This window comes from Lactuca sativa, chromosome 5 (assembly GCF_002870075.4).
Source record: "Lactuca sativa cultivar Salinas chromosome 5, Lsat_Salinas_v11, whole genome shotgun sequence".
NCBI classification, from domain to species: Eukaryota; Viridiplantae; Streptophyta; class Magnoliopsida; order Asterales; family Asteraceae; genus Lactuca; species Lactuca sativa.
The window spans coordinates 113,780,052-113,802,080 of record NC_056627.2 but is presented as its reverse complement, the minus strand read 5'-3'; positions in this window follow the sequence as shown (position 1 = coordinate 113,802,080).

The following is a 22,029-nucleotide window of genomic DNA, read 5'->3' as shown; positions in this document are numbered from 1 at the left end:
AAACCGTCTAGCTGAGCCATGTAAACTTCCTCAACCAACTTCCCATTAAGGAAAGCGGTCTTGAAATCCATCTGCCATATCTCATAATCATGAAATGCAGCAATGGCTAGCATCACTCTAATAGATTTTATCTTTGCAACTGGTGAGAAGGTCTCATCATAGTCAACTCCGGGAGCTTGAGTAAAGCCCTTCACAACCAATTGTGCCTTATATGTGTGTACATTCCCATCCACGTCGGTCTTCTTCTTGAAGATCCATTTGCACCCAACGGTCTTACGTCCGGGCACATTATCAACCAAATTCCAAACTTGGTTGTCATACATGGATTGAATCTCGCTGTCCATTGCCTCTTTCCATTTTGCAGACTCCGGGCCTGCCATGGCTTCCTTATAGCTATTAGGTTCATCTAAATTTATTAGTGTACCATCAGTAATATACGTGTCCCCTTCGGTAGTAATATGAAAACCATAAAATTGGGGTTGAACTCTAACTCTTTCGGAACGTCTAAGAGGTAAGGACTCGTCAATTGGTTCAACCGGAGTTTCCTCCTCGGGTTGAGCGCCAGCGGTGGAGGTTCCTTCATCACTCGATTCTTGAATCTCTTCAAGCTCGATCTGCCTCCCACTGTCTCCTTGGCTTATGAGTTCTCACTCTCGGAAAACCCCTTTTCTCGCAATGAAGACAACATTGTCATTCGGTCTATAAAAGAGATATCCAAAGGATTTCTGTGGGTAGCCGATGAAAATACATCGCTCACTACGAGGTTCGAGCTTTTCGTGAGTATCTCGTCTTACGAAAGCCTCGCAACCCCAAACCTTGATATGTGCCAACGAGGGAGCTTTCCCTGTCCACATCTCATGAGGTGTTTTGGCAACCTTCTTTGTAGGGACTCGGTTAAGGATATGGGCGACGGTGTCTAAGGCATACCCCCATAATGAGTTAGGTAGTGAAGCACGACTCATCATAGAACGAACCATGTCCAACAAGGTTCAATTACACCTTTCTGCCACACCATTCAACTGCGGTGTCCTAGGTGGCGTCAGTTGCGAAACTCTTCTGCATTCTTTGAGATAGTTGTGAAATTCAAGACTTGGTACTCTCCTACTCGATCGGATCGAAGCATCTTGATTTTCTTGCCCAATTGATTCTCCACTTCATGTTTGAATTCTTTGAACTTTTCAAACGTTTCAGACTTGTGCTTGATTAAGTAAATATACCCATATCTACTATAATCATCGGTGAAAGTCAAATAGAAGCGGTTCAAATCCTTTGTGGTGGATCTAAAGGGTCCACATACATTGGTATGTATGAGATCTAATAAACCCTCGCCCCTCTCACAAGTACTAGTGAAGGGTGACCTGGTCATCTTTCCAAGCAAACAAGACTCACACGTGTCATCTTCCCTAAGGTCGAATGACTCCAACACTCCATCCTTTTGGAGTTGGGCTATGCGCTTCTTGTTGACATGTCCAAGACGACAATGCCACAAACATGCTTTATCCATACTATTGGAAGAATCCATGCATAAAACATCATTTCCTAGGTTATCTACAATCATAACAGTTTCATAAATTCCATTACAAGGCATTGCTTCAAAATATAAGACACCATTTAGATAAACATAAATCGAACCATTCTCATTATTAAACGAAAATCTAAATCCTTGTCTAAACAAACTATGAAATGAAATGATGTTTCTTGCCATATCTGGCGAGTAGCAACAATTATTCAAATCTAAACTTAATCCATTACTAAGCACTAAAGAATACACTCCAATCTTGGTGACAGGCGACGATCTTATGTTTCCCATGATTAGATTTATTCTTCCACGCTCCACATCCCTATTTCTTATTAGTCCCTGTAATTCAGAACAAATGTGGTAACCAAACCCGGTATCAAGGACCCAAGAAATAGCATGAGATGAATCATTAGATTTAATTGTATAAATACCTGCGAAAGACGGCTTGATCTTTCCTTCCTTGATGGCTTGCAGATATTCTGGGCAACTTCTCTTCCAATGCCCTATTTTGTGGCAGTGGTGGCACTCTGCCTCCTTTGGGTTAGGGTTGGGTTTAGCAGGATCAACTTTGGTCCCACTAGAAGAGGAACCATCTCGGGACTTTCCCTTACGGTGGCTCTTTGACGGAGTCTTCCTCTTTTTGCCCCTTCCCTGCCCAATAACCAAAACGAGAGCAGCGGGTGGATTGGGAGTTGGTGCAACAGACTTGTCCTTGAGGTTGCTCTCAGCAACCCTTAGGAGTCCTTGGAGTTTGCTTAGGGTGACCTCTTCCTTGTTCATGTGGTAGGTCATCCTAAATTGGTTGTAACACGGAGGCAAGGAATGAAGTACCATGTCGATTGCCAAATCTTCCCCAAAGTCGACATTCAACTTGCGAAGACGATCGACATACCTTTGCATCTTTTGCTAGTGTACGGTTAGAGAATCTCGTAACGTTCCTGCCTCGCGTTTTGATGGTATATCTCCAATAAGTCTTGATGCATCTCGTACGGATACATATCCTCATAGGACTTTTGGAATTCGACGTTCGTTGTGGCTATCATGATGCAATGAACCTTCGTTGCATCACGTTCATGAGTCTCAAAACCAGTCATTTCAGCCGGAGTAGCGACTTCTGGATTGATCTTCTCGAGCTTCTCGTCAAGGACATACTCCTTGTCCTCGTATCGAGCAATCGTGCGAATGTATCTTATCCATTCGTAAAGTTCGTTCCATCGAAAGTCACTTTTTGGCAAAGGCTCATTAGTGTGAATGAGCTAGTAGCAACGTTGTGCGCGTTCGACATCTACAAATAGAAAGGACAAAGTTTGATTAGAATTGAATCCCTAATTATCATCCAATATGAAAAATTAGGGCTAGGATCCACCAACATTATTTACACATTAGAAAAGGGATGCCGTAATCCAACATGCAAACAATTTGAAGGTAAGTGAATGGCGATTCACTAATTCTCCACCATGAAAACATAACCTTAAGTTCTAAATGTATTGAGAATTCCTAGATTTCGATGAGATTCATTGAACTTTTCAATGGCATGTTTAAATCTTGATATGCCCCTCTCGTTTGTAACTGGGATGTCGAGGATCACAAAGTGGGTGTGAATAACCATGCAAATCTACAAGGTGCCTTCATTGTTACAATCACCTATTCGATGTGCCGGTAAACCACACACGCTCCACCAAACTACGATAAACAATGAATCACCCTTTGCCACCTTTGCTTAGAACCAATTAGTGTGCCGGTAAACCACACACGCTCCACTAACTTCTTAGCAAGGGTGCAAAGTGTAATTTCATGGGTTTGCATCAATTCACTTTTCCTAAAGTAACTAGGATTGGGAATTTGAAAAACATGTAGTTACTTTGTATTTTAATATTATACTTTTAATGAGGAGATAGGGTTGCCCTATCCTACCCGTTCGGCTAACGACCCTCCACCGATCAAGCAAGCGGTGGGTGTGAGTGTACACCCATTAAGCACCATTTTATAGGCCGCAACCTTATACCCACCTTATAGACCGGCTTCGTGAATGAGGCCTAATAACGGTAAGACTAGCATTTTAATTATATATATATATATATATATATATATATATATATATATATATATATATATATATATATATATATATATATATATATATATATATATATATATATATATATTAGTCTTGTAATATTATATTAGTATAGGGTTGAATTTTAAACTTGTAAAATTCTAGGGTTTGAAATTTAAATTGTCTAAATTAAACTTTTAATCACAAAACATAAATTTCAAAACTTGAGGACAAGTTTTAAACTTTTCAAAACATAAGGGATCAAATAACAAATAATTTAAATTAACCATTTAATCTCATAATTATCCACATTTGATTTATTTAAATGTTTCTTGCAAAACAATTCTCCAATTTAATTAAAATAATCAATTAATATCATATAAGGAAATTATTATTCAATTAATTGGTAAATATCTTTTGTTAGGTCAAGAATATACTCACATATATGTTAAAATTCGAATTTTATTGACCCATAAAGATTAAGGCAAGTTTCCAAAAGAAAAACAACAAGAAATCCCGAAACTAGCTCCATCTGACGCTCGAACTCGCTGAGTACCACAATGGACTCGCCGAGTTGAGGCCTACTCGCCAAGTCCACTATGGAACTCGCCGAGTTCATCAGGCAGATGAAAAAAATCGAATTTTGCAATCAACAAGCAATCAACCAATGCATCAATTCAATAGAAACCAATCAAGGCTCTGATACCACTGATGGGTTTGAGCCATAAGAACATTCCTATGTGCACATACAAACCCTAATGCTTGGATCTAGGTTTCTCTAATTGAACATGCAATGTACCCAAGACTTTGATTGATAGATCTAGTGTAAACATTCAAATCACAACATATGAAATCAGATCTAAAGGAATACCTTGAGTTGCTTGCCTGAATCTTCTTGTCCTTAGAGCTTAGAGTCACAATTGTCACTCCTCTAATGGCTTACAAACACCAACTAGCAAGAGGATGATAAGAGAGAGAGAGAGAGAGAGAGAGAGGAGGGTGAGAAATCGGCCAGGTTTACTCCAATAACAAGGGTGCAGATTTCCTCAACCCTATGGGTCTATTTATACTAGTGAGCTCCTAGGGTTTCACCCTTAAAACCCTAATTGGATAACTTAGGCCCTAAGCAGTCCAATGATCCCTATGGACTAGGCCTTGGACGATTTCTAGGTTCTTCCAAACCTAAAATCATCCACCCTCTTATCCATAAGGATTCATAGCCCAAAATATAACTATCACACATTTGACAGTTTATGCCCCTTTATTCAATTAATCTCTTTAAGTCACCAAATTAATTCCTAATTAATGACTTATATTAATCAAATAACAATATTATTATTACTTATATTATTCTAATAATATATTAAAAATATTTCTTCTCTCATACAAATCATCCTATCAAGTTGCTATGGTGAAGGCAACCCAAAAGGACCATGCACAACCGGGTCAAATACTTGCCAAATATAGTTATAGCCTTAGACACCATTCCAACAATGTTGTCTTATACTATGAAAGAATACAATTGTAATTAAAATTATACTATTAATGCAATGGATGATGTTGTTGCTTGCTTACTACTTTACATTGTTGTGATACATTACATGACGTCCTCCGCCCCAGAACGTTTCCGTCGCTCTCGGTTTTAGGGTGTGACAGATTGGTATCAGAGCATTGTTTATAGTGAATTAAGTATATCAACCCATAAAAGATATACTAACTATAAATACAATGGGATTAAAAAATACTTTGACCAAGAATTTATACTTTTAAATAATAAAATATTTAATAAAGTATACGTGCCTACATTCATACTAAAATCCGTGTCACAATGACAAGAACAAAAGTATTACGATTGTTGAATATCACAGGTAAGCTCGGGGATGTATGGTCAGTCTTGGGAGTGGCATAGCATGATCAATTATGCTGGTCCGGGGACTGATTAGCACATGCCCAAGAATGGTTGTGATGTGTCAACAAGTCTAAAAACTTACCAACACTACCACAATGAGAACATTATAACATAACCTAAGTTTAAGATACTATAGGAGTATTTTGTGTTACTATAATTACTTACTTGAGAACTAAAGAAAAAGAGGATCTTCATTACTAGGTCAATAGTTGCTAAGTGGATACATTAAGGTTATATGTAACTAGGATGATATAGACTCAGAATCTGTGAAATTTTGCTTTACCCCTGTTCCTCGTGAATTTGGAGTTAAGGTCACTTATTCGAAGGCCTATCCTGTTTGATTTCATATAATCGGTATGCACTTTACAAATAGTGTTGTAACTAATAAATATTTTCTTATAATTATCTAGATAGTTCGTAAAAAAAATTATTTTCTTACTCCAATTCTCGCGTAGATAACATGGTTGGACTCCATCCCCACGGCAACCTGTACCTTCCGAATGAAGGTAATGCTGGATGGTTTGGAGAAGAACCCGAGAATGATCATCCAATCCCTTTGAATGATCACCATGCTGAAGACATTTCAGATGATGATAACTCCGAACCCGAGGTTGAGAACCTACCCCCGGTAGCTCCCGTTCCAAATCCTAACCCTCTTCCGGCTTTTCATGGCCCGACGCCTCCTTGGGTAGAATGCTTGGAAACATGGAGCGAAGATTAAGATCAACCTATGCCGTTTAATGGAAACCGAAGCTTCTACAACGTAAATGAAGGGAACTCAGCAGACAAACTTCTACCAATCTTGATCCGTAGAGTTGCCCGCAACGAAATTCAGGGCAGGACGGCTCTCCATCGTATCATAGAGGTTGATACCAATACAGGAATGCATACCATTCGCACCAATCGCCTTGAACACATAAGTGAGAGATCTGGGAGAAACCATGAGACCCTGTTGCAAGCACTAGCTGAAACCCGAGCCGAAGTCATAGAGCTCTGAGTACGCTAGAGGGTGTACGAAAGACACCTGCTTGATATGGAACGTCAACTAGCTGAACTAAGGGTTCACCATAGGGGTGACCGTCGCCAGTAGGAGATGCTTTACTTTCCTTATTTGTTTTAAAGAATCGTGTTCTTGTCTATGTTCTGTGTAGCACTTTTCAATGTGACTACCTTGTACTGTAAGTACTTATAGTTAGACCCTTATGCTGTCAAGGACTTTTCTACTCCGGATGTGATGTAAGACCTACTATAAGGTCAATTTTCCCCGAACTTGTTACATCTTAAACATCGATGATATTGACAGTCGGCAAACTTTCGTGTCACTCTTTGTTCAATTACCTTTCATCATACTATCGTTGGAGTTTATCTGAAACTTGCTTTAGTCAAGTCATTGGACTATAGTAATTTAACTCCGGAAGCATTTCCAAGTCTCTTTCAAAGGTTGAATCATGTTATCCACTAACCAATAAGTACCTCAGATTGAACGACAAACGTCTTGAGACCATTCTACGAACTTACTTCTACTCTTTACTAGGACTGCATCATAGGGATGTAGGTCAAACCTTCGCGAACATTGTCACACCCCAAAACCGAGAACGGCAGAAACGTTCTGGGGCGGAGGATGTCATGTAATGTATCACAACAAATGTAAAGTAGTAAACAAGCAACAACATCATCCATTGCATTAATAGTATAATTTTGATTACAAGTGTGTTCTTTCATAGTATAAGACAACATGATAACTAATCAAAAAAAATAAGGAGTCTTGATTTCTCCGTCTTCACAAAACCAGGTCGTCGTACCTGTCTATTTGTGACATGAGAATACAAGTTATTTTGAAAGCGAGTATCAACAATAAAGCTGGTGAATTCATAAGTATTAGTGTGTCTTTGATTTGTAAAAACTGTGAAGTAAAGACTTGTAAACTTTTGGAAAAAGTTGGAAAATGTTTGTAAGTAATTGTAAACGTTTGAAAACCCTAGGAAATCCTATATTTCGTACTAGTATAAAAGTAGTCTTCTACCAAGACCTGACTGTTTTGTAAGTAAGCATCACTGTAGATGTGACGGTTTTTCCCTTATTTAACTATTATTATAAAAGTTATAGTCTACCTCGTCGTTTATGTGTATGAGTCACACTATAAAGGTAATACGGAAAATAGTTTATCTATATCGAATATGTTTTTAATAATCCCTGTGAGTCTTTTGTTTAAGTAAAACTGGTTAAAAGGGTGTTTATCCCGAATTGTGAACATGCTAATAATATCCCATGGTATATTTATTACCCCCTGAGCATGATTGAGTTAAATGTATATTATTACGTACAAGAGTTGTTGTTTCCGCTGTTTATAAGTTTCTCATAACCATACTAGACATGGTACTAATGTCGCCATTTGTCACCCCAGACCTACCGATCTAACTGGAGCTTACAGTTTAGGTGCGGGTTCGTCAAACCCATATAGATCTATACACAAATTCGCGCTCTCCCCCCAGGAGACTCTGGTTAAAGACGGGGACTTTCGTTTTGGTACTAACAAAGCCATATGTCTCACATGATTGCTAACAACAAGTTCACGAGTAATATAATGAAATACCTTTTGTATGAAAAGATTATCCTTGTTATGAAGAATGCATACTTGTAAATAAAACGTTGGTATAGACTCATGAATGAATTGAGTCTTGCGTGATTCCTTGTAATAGGAATAATGTTTTGTATCCCCTAAACTATTCCTATAATAGTTTACTGGAATTTAATTGATGAGTGTCCAAGTAGGTTTATACACCCTTGCTACCCAAGAGTGTCGGAACTGAACTAACTGATGGAACTTTTATGTCTATATAGGTATACATGATCTATATAACTAATATTTAGACGACATTCGGACGAATAACTGATACCCTAAGGCCACATCCCAACGAGATCAGAAAAAGAAATAAGGCGTGCTAGTCGTTCCAAGTCTTTTAAACCTTTCTTATCTAACTATACGTATATAGGCAAGCATTTAACAATATAAAAGTATAAAAGAGGTTTTGTAAAACCTTTGAAAAGTTTAATAAATAAAAATTTATGACTTGATGTCAGTTTATAAAACAATTCGAAAACAGTTGACAAGACAGTTTAAGTGTAAGAAAACCTTTGTTTGAAGCACAACTATAACAGATTCAAAAAGGAAACATACATTTTGTAAGACAGTTTCTAAAAGTGTTTTAACATGTAAAAACGTTTGAGAAAGCTATTTGAAGTACTCTATTTGGTGAAACGGCTAAAAGTGTAGTAAGTCCAATTGTATGTTAGTTATAAATCACATGTGATTGATTATATAACCAAAAAGTATAACCAAGATTTATGTCTTTCACACGGGGATAACCGTGTGTTTAGTTGTATTCCCCCCTTAAAAGTGTATAAAAATCATTGATAAACATTTGAAAGTGTAGTTTATAGGGGTATGAACTCACATGATAGATCGAAGAAAGCGAGATGATAATCGAGCAGAACTTCGACAGGAAAAGTTGAAAACGCGGGAAAATCTCGGGATTCTCGGGACTCTCGAGAGTGTAGAACTTCCTTTGGGACTTGAGTGTGAAAACCGGGGCTTCGGGATGGTTTATCGAGGTAATTTCGTAGAGTAACATCACTTAGTTGGAAAGAGATGAGCACCTAACTCGGAAAACCCTTGAAATCTATTTATAGGCCAACTTTTGGGGTCCCACGTCGTGGCCATAAGGTTGCCACATCGTGGGGTCGATCCTTATCCTCTTCCATGGACGAGACGTCTTCTGCCAAGCCTGAAAACCCCCATCAGTCGCTATGCCATGTCGTGGCCAACCTGACAGCCTCGAATTTTGTGTCTCAAACTTGTAAAATCCGCAACTTCTGCGTACGAGCTCTGTTTTCGACATTCTTTATATGCACGCATAGCTGAATCTACAACTCTCGTTTAGACTTCCTCGGCAAATATTGACTTAATTTTTAACGTGCTGGGACACGAAAAGTCCGTTAAAAATCCATAACTTCTTCATCCGATGTCCGTTCTTGATAGACTTTTCGCCGTTGCGCTACTATTGTTGAGACCTTCGGTTCTCATTTAGGTTGATTCGGCCAAAAGTCTCTCGATCTATATTTCGAGTTTTTAGCTGTCTACTGCTATATCCGGATCTTGGAAAAATCATAACTTCCTCATACCAAGTCAGATTTGGACGTTATTTTTATGTACGCTCACGGTTTAATGATATCTACAAATTTCATTTAGATACTTAAGGCTAAAAACTATTGTATTGAAACTTTGCGTTTTTCGTTTATCGGTGTTGGCGGTTTTGTCGAGAATCTTCGATTGGTCATAACTTCTTCGTTATAACTCGGATTTTAGTGTTCTTTATATGTACAAAAACCTTGATACGATTCCTACCAATTTATTTAACCCAAATAAGATTTTAGGAAAGTTATATTTTGACCTAAATTTGACTGGTTTTACATTACATTGTCTCTAAATATCGGGTTGTCACATCATCCCCCCGTTAGAGAGAATTTCGTCCCGAAATTAGAGTTTAAGCAGAATTGATAATCATGCTACAGATAGAAGTTTTATTTGCTTCTCGTGTTCTTAAGTGAACTCAGGTCCTCGCTTGGCATTCCAACGAACATTTCACTATCGGGATATGACTTTGCTTCTTTCGTTTGACTTCACTGGTATGATAAATCCTCTTTGTCAAATGTGTGTTGAGTGTTTTTGTGGTCTGTGAGAGTATTACACCTTGTACCCTACAAGTAGTGTCTCCAGATCTTCAGAGAAATTACCATTGCTCCTGACTCAAGATCATGTGTTGTATAGTTAAATTCTTGCGTCTTAAGCTGTCGTGAGGTATAGGCAGTGGCCTTTCCTCTTGTATAAGAACGCAACCAAGCCCTTGGTTGGATGCATTGCCTTTCACCACGAAATCTTCTATCCTATTTGAGAGGGATAATATCGGTGCGGTACACCAGGCTTACGTTAGCATTGGTAATGCTCTTTCTTGTTTATAGACAAGTTTGGTGCTCCTCCAAGTGAGAAACTTGGCCTAAAGAATCCTCTTCTGAGGAGTTTGTTTAGCTGTCTGGGAAGTTCCAGTATCTTAGTCAGAGTTAGAAGATAAGGTGATTTGGCTACTGAGGTAGCCCTTGTAACTAAGTTGATTCTGAACTCGAATTGACGTTGTGGCGGTAATCCTGGTAGTTCTTCTGGAAAGGTGTTGGGAAAGTTGCGTACTTTTGGGATGTTCTGAATATCCTTCACTTCTTTACTCATATTGACGATGTGTGCAAGGAATGTGTGATATTCCCTTCGTAAGCGCTTATGAGCTTAAATACACGAAATGATGCGAAGGTTCGTACTTGATTTGTCTCCGTAAATAACAAGAGGTTCTTTGATAGGGAGGTTAAGATGAACTGCTTTATCAAAGCACCTGATGTCGGCTCGATGTAGACTTAACCAACTCCTACTGATTATGATGTCAAAACCTTGGGGGTGGATTAGATGCCGTGAAGTTCTAAAAGAAAGTATGACTACTCATGAATTAGGGAAAAGGATAGGTATTTCTAAGTTTATTCTCACGGAAGCACGATCACTCTCAGTCTTGGGCAGTCTCCGTCCTGAAGTTCATCGTAGAACCCATATCAGGTTCATCAATCACAGTCTCGGGTATACGAGTCGTATATAATTAAGATTGAAACTGTGGGTCTTTGGATTTAACTTGACGTACTGCACGAGTGGTACTTCGAGGAGGTTTGCTGAGGTTTCTTTGGAAAGGGTAAGAAACATGAGATACTCTACGCATGGGTACTTCGGAGTTCTGAAGTGATAGTTTTGTTAGAAAGATGATTTCGGAGAAAGAGATTTACGCACGAAACTGGTATTGTGAGTATTAAATAGACTCTGATCGTATGATGAAATCAGAATCACTTGGAAATAAAGGCACTAGATTTGATCATAAATGCGTTACAGACAAAACACAACAGTGCAACTTTTTAACAGAGTTACAGTACTTTAGAGTAACTACAGGAATACTGTTACGAACAAAGTATACTACAAAAGGCAAGTATACGCAGCACGAGGGTCCCTTACCTGACGGGATCTCGCAAAAGATAAGACTCAAGTTGCACTAGTTTTAAACATGTTTTAAAAAAACATACATAATACTGACAATTGGAAGTGAACCTATACTATAGTAGGGTCCTTCGTTGCCTCTTTCCATTATGAGGTCAAACTCCTCCGGATTCGCCGTCGTTCTCCTCTATTGGACAGTCCCTCTTGAAGTGTCCCATTACGCCACATAGATGGCATATTCGAGAGATTTCGACATTGGTGGTTGAAGTAATGTGTTGGATCCGAGTCTTGGAGTAACGGACGGTGTGTCCCTTTTTATTGCAGTTTAAGCATTGCATTTTCCGACAAGGTCCATGATGGTGATAGTTGCATTTGTTGCACTTTGGGAGATTGCCAGCATATTGTATGGCTGGGTTAGGGATAACTGGGATACTAGAAGGGATGGTAGTAGGAGGTACAGAAGTCGTGGCTGCGAAGGCTGCCACAGTTTGTTGTCTTTTGCTCGCCCCTTGGGGTGATTTGCCTTTAGCTCTAGCCCATAACTTTCGTTTGTTATTCTTGGGCTTAGGATTCGGGGTGTCGTGGTAGTTTGTTGCTCGTTGAGGTACTTGATTGTTACTTGGATTGGGATTATTGTTAACAATCCCGCTAACATTCGCGTTGTTAGTGTTAAGGCGGGTCAGAACAGCTGACATGGTAGCCGAGACTGTAGCTTGAAAGGTAGCTGCATCAATCTGAAGAGTTGGTGTTTGGTTGATGGGTTGATCATTTTTCTTCGGCGACATGATTCTGTTACACAGAAAGAAAAATGAATTTGTGAGCGAGTATGGTTGAACCTAGACGTAGTTCGATCGTTCATGTAAAGAATAGAAGTATGTTCTCGAAGGTTTGACCTACATCCCTACGATGTAGTCCCAATACGGAATAAGAGTATGTTCACGAAGGTGTGACCTACATCCCTATGATGCAGTCCTAGTACGGAGTAGAAGTAAATTAATGGAATGGTCTCAAAATGTTTATCGTCCAAACCGGGGTATTATTGGTTGGCAGATAACATGATCCAACCATTGAATGAGACTTGGAAATGATTCCTGAGCTAAATTACCCAAGTCCAATAACTTGGCTAGAGTGGGTTTCAGATAGACTCTAATGAAAGCATTTGAACAAATATTGACACGGAAATTAGCCGACTGTCAATATCATTGATGTTGAAGATGTAATAGGTTTGGGGAAATTGACTTTGTTGTAGGTCTTACATCCTATTCAGAGTAGAAAAGTCTTTGATAGCATAAAGACTTAACTAAAAGTACTTACAGTACAAGGTAGTCACAAAGAAAAGTGCTACACAAAACATAGACAGGAACACGATTCTTTAAAACAAAGAAGGAAAGTAAAGCATCTCCTACTGGCGACGGTCACCCCTATGGTGAACCCTTAGTTAAGCTAGTTGACGTTCCATATCAAGTAGGTTTCTTTCGTACACCCTCTAGCGTACTCGGAGCTCTATGACTTCGGCTCGGGTTTCAGCTAGTGCTTGCAACAGGGTCTCATGGTTTCTCTCAGATCTCTCACTTGTGTGTTCAAGGCGATTGGTGCGGTTGGTATGCATTCCTGCATTGGTATCAACCTCTGCGATACGATGGAGAGCCGTCCTGCACTGAATTTCGTTGCGGGCAACTCTACGGATCAGGATTGGTAGAACTTTGTCTGCTGAGTTCCCTTCGTTTACATTGTAGAAGCTTCAGTTTCCATTAAACGACATAGGTTGATCTTAATCTTTGCTCCATGTTTCCAAGCATTCTACCCAAGGAGGTGTCGGGCCATGAAAAGCCGGAAGAGGGTTAGGATTTGGAACGGGAGCTACCGGGGGTAGGTTCTCAACCTCGGGTTCGGAGTTATCAACATCCGAAAGGTTTTAAGCATGGTGATCATTCAAAGGGATTGGGTGATCATTCTTGGGTTCTTCTTTAAACCATCCAACATTGCCTTCGTTCGGAAGGTACGGGTTGTCGTGGGGATGGAGTCCAGCCATGTTATCTACGCAAGAATTGGGGTAAGGAAATAATTATTAGACGAACTATCTAGATAATTATTAGAAAATCTTCATTAGTTACATCTCTATTTTTAAAGTGCATACCAGTCATATGTAATCAACACAGGATAGGCTTTCGAATAAGTGACCTTAACTCCAAATTCACAAGGAATAGGGGTAAAGAAAAAATTTCACCGATTCTAAGTCTATAACATCCTAGTTACATATAGCCTTAGTGTATCCACTTAGCAACTATCAACTTAGTAATGAAGATCCTTTTTAGTTCTCAAGTAAGTAATTATGGTAACCTAAAACACCCCTATGGTATTTTAGACTTAGGTTCTGTTATAATGTTCTCATTGTGGTAATGTTGGTAAGTTTTTAGACTTGTTGCCATATGACAACCATTCTTGGGCATATGCTAATCACTCCTCGGACCAGCATAGTTGATTAGGCTATGCCACTCCCAAGACTGACTATACATCCCCAAGCTTACTTGTGATATTCAACAATCGTAATACTTTTGTTCTTGTCGTTGTGACTCCACTTTTAGTATGAATGCAGGCACGTATACTTACTTAAATATTTTATTATTTAGATGTATAAACACTAAGTCAGAGTATTTTTAATCCCATTGTATTTGTAGTTAGTATATCTTTTATGGGTTGATATACTCAATTCACTATAAACAGTGCTCTGATACCAATCTGTCCCACCCCAAAACCGAGAACGGCGGAAACGTTCTGGGGCAGAGGATGTCATGTAATGTATCACAACAAATGTAAAGTAGTAAACAAGCAACAACATCATCCATTGCATTAATAGTATAATTTTGATTACAAGTGTGTTCTTTCATAGTATAAGACAACATGATAACTAATCAAAATAAAAGAGGAGTCTTGATTTCTCCGTCTTCACAAAACCAGGTCGTCGTACCTGTCTATTTGTGACCTGAGAATACAAGTTATTTTGAAAGCGAGTATCAGCAATAAAGCTGGTGAATTCATAAGTATTAATGTGTCTTTGATTTGTAAAAACTGTGAAGTAAAGACTTGTAAACTTTTGGAAAAAGTTGGAAAATGTTTGTAAGTAATTGTAAACGTTTGAAAACCCCAGGAAATCCTAAATTTCCTACTAGTATAAAAGTAGTCTTCTACCAAGACCTGACTGTTTTGTAAGTAAGCATCACTGTAGATGTGATGGTTTTTCCCTTATTTAACTATTATTATAAAAGTTATAGTCTACCTCGTCGTTTATGTGTATGAGTCACAATATAAAGGTAATACGGAAAATAGTTTATCTATATCGAATATGTTATTAATAATCCCTGTGAGTCTTTTGTTTAAGTAAAACTGGTTAAAAGGGTGTTTATCCCGAATTGTGAACATGCTAATAATATCCCATGGTATAGTTATTACCCCCTAAGCATGATTGAGTTAAATGTATATTATTACGTACAAGAGTTGTTGTTTCCGCTGTTTGTAAGTTTCTCATAACCATACTAGACGTGGTACTAATGTCGACATTTGTCACCCCAGACCTACCGGTCTAACTGGAGCTTACAGTTTAGGTGCGGGTTCGTCAAACCCATATAGATCTATACACAAATTCGCGCTCTCCCCCCGGGAGACTCTGGTTAAAGACGGGGACTTTCGTTTTGGTACTAACAAAGCCATATGTCTCACATGATTGCTAACAACAAGTTCACGAGTAATATAATGAAATACCTTTTGTATGAAAAGATTATCCTTGTTATGAAGAATGCATACTTGTAAATAAAATGTTGGTATAGACTCATGAATGAATTGAGTCTTGCGTGATTCCTTGTAATAGGAATAATGTTTTGTATCCCCTAAACTATTCCTATAATAGTTTACTGGAATTTAATTGATGAGTGTCCAAGTAGGTTTATACACCCTTGCTACCCAAGAGTGTCGGAACTGAACTAACTGATGGAACTTTTATGTCTATATAGGTATACATGATCTATATAACTAATATTTAGACGACATTCGGACGAATAACTGATACCCTAAGGCCACATCCCAACGAGATCAGAAAAAGAAATAAGGCGTGCTAGTCGTTCCAAGTCTTTTAAACCTTTCTTATCTAACTATACGTATATAGGCAAGCATTTAACAATATAAAAGTATAAAAGAGGTTTTGTAAAACCTTTGAAAAGTTTAATAAATAAAAATTTATGACTTGATGTCAGTTTATAAAACAATTCGAAAACAGCTGACAAGACAGTTTAAGTGTAAGAAAACCTTTGTTTGAAGCACAACTATAACAGATTCAAAAAGAAAACATACATTTTGTAAGACAGTTTCTAAAAGTGTTTTAACATGTAAAAACGTTTGAGAAAGCTATTTGAAGTACTCTATTTGGTGAAACGGCTAAAAGTGTAGTAAGTCCAATTGTATGTTAGTTATAAATCACATGTGATTGATTATATAACCAAAAAGTATAACCAAGATTTATGTCTTTCACACGGGGATAACCGTGTGTTTAGTTGTATTCCCCCCTTAAAAGTGTATAAAAATCATTGATAAACATTTGAAAGTGTAGTTTATAGGGGTATGAACTCACATGATAGATCGAAGAAAACGAGATGATAATCGAGCAGAACTTCGACAGGAAAAGTTGAAAACGCGGGAAAATCTCGGGATTCTCGGGACTCTCGAGAGTGTAGAACTTCCTTCGGGACTTGAGTGTGAAAACCAGGGCTTCGGGATGGTTTATTAAGGTAATTTTGCAGAGTAACATCACTTAGTTGGAAAGAGATGAGCACCTAACTCGGAAAACCCTTGAAATCTATTTATAGGCCAACTTTTGGGGTCCCACGTCGTGGCCATAAGGTTGCCACATCGTGGGGTCGATCCTTATCCTCTTCCATGGACGAGACGTCTTCTGCCAAGCCTGAAAACCCCATCGGTCACTGTGCCACGTAGTGGCCATCTGTGCCATGTAGTGGCCATCTGTGCCACGTCGTGGCCAGCCTGACAGCCTCGAATTTTGTGTCTCGAACTTGTAAAATCCATAACTTTTGCGTACGAGCTCCGTTTTCGATGTTCTTTATATGCATGTGTAGCTGAAAATATGCTCTACAAATCTCGTTTAGACTTCATCGGCAAATTTTGAATTAACTTTTAATTATTTATTTTTAACGGGTCGGGACACGAAAAGTCCGTTAAAAATCCATAACTTCTTCATCCGATGTCTGTTCTTGACAGAATTTTCGCCGTTGCACTACTATTGTTGAGACCTTCAATTCTCATTTAGGTCAATTCGGCCAAAAGTCTCTTGATCTCTATTTCGAGTTTTTAGTTGTCTATTGCTATATCCGGATCTTGGAAAAATCGTAACTTCCTCATACTAAGTCAGATTTGGACGTTCTTTTTATTTACGCTCACGGTTTAATGATATCTACAACTTTCATTTAGATACTTAAGGCTAAAAACTATTGTATTGAAACTTTGCGTTTTTCGTTTATCGGTGTTGCTGGTTTTGTCGAGAATCTTCGATTGGTCATAACTTCTTCGTTATAACTCGGATTTTAGTGTTTTTTATATGTACGAAAACCTTGATACGATTCCTACCACTTTATTTAACCCAAATAAGATTTTAGGAAAGTTATATTTTGGCCTAAATTTGACTGGTTTTACATTACATTGTCTCTAAATATCGGGTTGTCACAAACATACTTCTATTCCGTACTAAGACTGCATCATAGGGATGTAGGTCAAACCTTCGAGAACATACTCTTACTCTTTAATTGAGTGATCGAAGTACATCTAGGGTCAATGGTAGCCTTTACTAGGAATTCTAGTTCATCGAAAAGGATTCGTAAGAAGATTATTATTATGACTTTCCTCGCTTATACATTCCCGAGTTATATATAACGAAGACCTGGTAGACAATAGAATGTGAGGTTTCTAAGTTAGTTTCTTTTCCTCGTTGGGATGTGAAACTAGAGTAGAATCACACATTTTATTATCCGCCCATTCTTGATTATATCATAACGTGTATAAGCTAAGTTTTCATGTATAATAACTATCTCTTAGCGAGAATCAAAATGATACAGGTTCAACCTTATTAACTCACGAACTCCTTTCCTTTCATGTTACAGAGTCATGTTGTCATCCAGAAATAGTCCATCGAGCAACAAAACCCCTATCCTTCATATCGACACCGCTACATTACAAGCCACGATAACAGCTGCCGTGACAGCTTTCCTTGCATACATCAACTCTGACAACGCAAACAAGACTGACAAAGGAGTCAAAAATTCCGATTGTAGTACCAATCCGGGAAGCCAACAAATGACAACAGTCATGGACTTGCAAAGTCGTAAGACCGAAAAGAGGAGACGATATCGCCAAGCCAGAAAGGAGCGCAAGCGATCCCAAAGACTTGCCATGCAACAACAACAAGTGGCGACTCCTGTCATTTCAGCACCGGCACGACCCATCACTCAAGCCCCTGACATCGTGGTCAACCAGTCTTGCGATAGTAGTGGTAAAACCTGTCACACCCCCAAACCAGAACGGCGGAATCGTTCGAGGGCGGATGACTTCATGTAGTATCGAAACAGTTGAATACATAGTAAAGGAAGTAACACAACCATCATATATATAATTTGAAAGTTTACATTGTATAAAAGTACTTGTTTCAAAAGAAATTACAATATGATGTCAAAATGAAATTAAACTAACGCCGCAACGTCCCTTCTTCAAAAGCAGTAGTTTACCTGTATTACTGAATCCCTGAGAAATACAAGTAGTTTTGAAAGAGTAGGTCAGCATTTAAGCTGGTGAGTTCATCAGTATTCAGTGACAATGTTTGTATGAAATAGAATGAAAATGGTTTGTACATGTTTAAATGTTCCTAGAAAATCCCATATTTTCTACTATAGTAGATGGTAGTTTAATTGTTCCAAAACTGTAATGTAATAGTGCTCTTCATGCCTAAGATAGTAGGTTTATGTATAAATCGCTAAGGCATTTGAAAAACCCCATAAATCAATGTGTTTTTAATACTCCAAGTGAGTCTTATAACCATACTATTTGACCAGGATGCCTATAACAACGTTCTTCAGGCGTTGGAAAGTTATGATATTTGTCACCCCAGGCCTGCCGGCCAAGCTGTAGCTAACAGCTTAGGTGCGGGATTGTCAATCCCGTATGGATCTATACACAAGTATCACGCTCCCCCTACAAGGGATTATGGTATATAATACAGGACTTAAATGCATACTCGAAAGTACGTGAAATGTCTCACGAAACTTAGTATAAAACAAATTTACGTATGAAAATGTCCATTTGTTCTTGTATATGAATGTATATCCTTGATAAAGTATTCGTTAGTATGTAAATGTTCATGATTTTCTCGTAAACTATACTTATTATAGTTTTTCAAAATGTATGTTTTGTTTGTATAGTAAACCTTGGTGTAATGCTCACTTGTTATGAAAAGTATAACTTATGTAGTGCCATAAATGAACACATATACTTAAAGTATAAACATAGTGTTTGATTTGTATATATATAACAACATATTTCATTTCAAAAGACAAGATGTTATCATGATATATTTTGCGTACGAAAATTTCCATATAGTAGTTATGAATCACATATGATTCACTTGATAAAAAGTGTATAATGAAACTTTTAAGTAACACACGATAATAACCGTGTGTTTACTTGTATTCCCCCTTTAAAAGCGTATAAAAGCATTTATAAACCATTTAAAAGTGTAGATCATAGGGGTATGAACTCACTTGGTTGATTGAAGATAGTGAGATGAAAATTGAGCAGAACTTCGGCTTGTGAAAGTCGATTTTCTCGGGATTCTCGGGAATCTCGGGAATGCAAAACCTTCCTTCGGGACTTGTACGCAAAACCGGGGCTTCGGGAGGGTCTCGGGGGCTTAGAAGCAGAGTTTCAGCACAAGAGAAGAGAGAATTGAGCACTAGAACTTGAAACCATCGATTTCTATTTATAGGCTGAGTTTTGGGGTCTCACGTCGTGAGTTTTAGGTGTCTCACGTCGTGAAGCTTAGTCAGCCTGATCCTCTTCGACGATTGGACGTGGCTGACCCGTGAGCCTCACCTTGTGAGGCACCAAACAGCTTCGTTTTTCGTGCCTTAAACTTGTAAAATTCGTATCTTCCGTGTACGAGCTCCGATTTCGACATTCTATATATGCACGCATATGTGTGAAAAGGATCTACAACTCTCATTTAGATTCCGTCGGCTAGTTTTGACTTTATTTTTAATATATTATTTTTAATAGGCCGGACCTGGAAAAGTCCGTTTAAATTCCATAACTTCTTCATCCGATGTCCGTTATCTTCACACTTTTTACCGTTGCGCTACTATTGTTGAGACCTTCAATTCTCATTTAGGTTGTTTCAGCCAAAAATGTCACACCCTGTGTTAAAAGCATGCTAAACATGTAAACATTTCATACGAAATAATAGGTTTTGAGTACAAGTTCCCTTGTACTTTTGCTTGTATTCCCCGCCCCTGAAAACATGAAAAACACGAAAAAAGGTGTAGGGGTATGAACTCACCAAACGAGAAGGTGCCGAGTAGGATGCTAAGTGTCAGTTTAGGGCTTGAACGCGCGTGAGGATCCTATGTAACATGAGGAGATACATAATTGTATCTAATTTAGACATTGAACCACTAATTAAGTAAGATAATACACTCCAATGCACGAAAACACTTTATCTCAAGTGCTGGAAGTGATATGGGTTGCATCTAATGAGCGTATGGCCTAGTTATGGAGTTTACTCTTCAAGAGTAAAATCTTAGGAGAGATTACGGCCCAAAGACCATATCCCCATGAGTTTACGGCCATAAACTTATGGGTGGGATGTTTTTGGTTGCTTAAAGGTCTTATATCACTTGGGGAAATAAGCTAGGTTCAATTCTAGGGCATAGGAAATGACTAAGGCTTCAAATGGACCATTTAGGAGAGTTCACAGCTATAAACATAGATTTTACGGCCGTAAAATCATACTTACTCCCTCATTTCATGCTTTGATGGTTCTAGGTTAAGCACACATGTTTCTAGTCCATTATACAAGCCATGGAGGGAAGTTAGGGCACCATTTGACCTCCTTAAGGGAGTTTACGGCCAAGGGACCAATCCTTGGGGGGTTTACGGCACAATCTCTTAAGGTATTGGTTTCTTTGATGTTTAAGGTCCCTACTTCGATGGTGGTTGATTCTAGACATTATTCCAAGCCATATGAGGTGTTTAAGGGCAATTTAACACCTTTAAAAAGGTGTTTACGGCCTATGAAGAGGTGTTTACGGTCCAAGAATGTTCTTGGGCCGTAAACTCATGTTTACTCCCCTAATGATATGATTTTAGGGTTCTAAGCTCATACATGCAAGTCCCTAAGCCATAGCTAAGCACTAGAAAGGATTTGGAAGGGTTTTGGGGCTTAAAACCCCACTTATGGGTGTTTACGGTTTGAGGGTGTTCCTTGGCCATAAACACATGATTTTGAGGCCTTTGAATGATTTAAACACGAATTTTCATTTATAACAAGCTAAACAACAAGCTATGATGGATCACTTACGATTTTGAAGCTCGAAAGGAGAGTTTTTTTGAATCAAAATGGACTTGTAGAGAGAAAGTAGAGAGAGAAAGCTATGAGGAGTGTGAAAAAGCTTTAAATGGTGATTACTCAATCTCTTATATAGGGTTTGAGTTTGTGGCTAGGTGGGGATTTACCGAATGGTGTGGTAAACCTGCTATCTCGATCGTAGATAATGGACGCAGGCACACCGTGCAGTCGGACTATCTCTTGAATGTAGATTCGCGCGAGTCTTTCCATATTGAACGTTTCTTTGATCGGAAGGAAGTGAGCGGATTTTGTCAAACGATCGACAATTACCCAAATGGTATCGTACCCACTCGGAGATTTGGGTAACTTGGTGATGAAATCCATAGTAATCATCTCCCATTTCCACTCAGGTATCTCGGGTTGCTGGAGCAGAGCCGAGGGTTTCTGATATTCGACCTTCACCTTGGCGCAAGTCAGGCACTTGCCCACGAAGGTAGCGATTTCGGCCTTCATGTTTGGCCACCAGTACAACTTCTTGAGATCCAGGTACATCTTGTCCGAACCCGGGTGCAAAGAATATCTAGTCTTGTGAGCTTCGTTCATGACAACCTCCTTGAAGCCTCCAAACTTTGGGGTCCAGATTCGATCCATGAAACAATAGACTCCATCACCTCTAATCTCAAGATTCTTATCCATTCCCCTCAAGGCTTCATTCGACACGTTCTTTGATTTTAGGGCTTCCAATTGAGCTTCTCGGATTTGCACGGATAAGTGGGAATGGATGGTCATTGTCAGTGTTTTCACCTTGCGACTTGAACTTTCCTTTCGGCTAAGGGCATCTGCCACCACATTG